Genomic DNA, 403 nt, shown 5'->3' on the forward strand with positions numbered 1-403 from the left:
AATACTGTAAATTTTTTGTGTCATAATCTATAATATCAAGATCTATCGACGTAATTTTAAAGGATTTATATTTCTATAATAGTATTATGAGTAAAAATATTAGTCATATTTTAAAGTGATAATATTAGGAAAACAAAAAAAAATTAAATTTATCTTATTTATTAAATAATATAAATTTTGGTTGTTTTTGGCAAAATTTTTTGTTACTCAATATTTCCGATTTTAAAATAGGAGTGATTGGTCGGAACTCCATTTAATGAGAATGTGAACACAAGCATAAATGGGTTTAATTTAGGCATGCATGCCATTATTTGAGACTTGGTAATTATCCGTGTAGTGTATAGATTATAGCGTGAAAACAATTGTATACATACTCAATTGTATACTAGCATATAGCCATATA

Source organism: Arachis ipaensis, chromosome B08, assembly GCF_000816755.2.
Source record: "Arachis ipaensis cultivar K30076 chromosome B08, Araip1.1, whole genome shotgun sequence".
Lineage (NCBI taxonomy): Eukaryota > Viridiplantae > Streptophyta > Magnoliopsida > Fabales > Fabaceae > Arachis > Arachis ipaensis.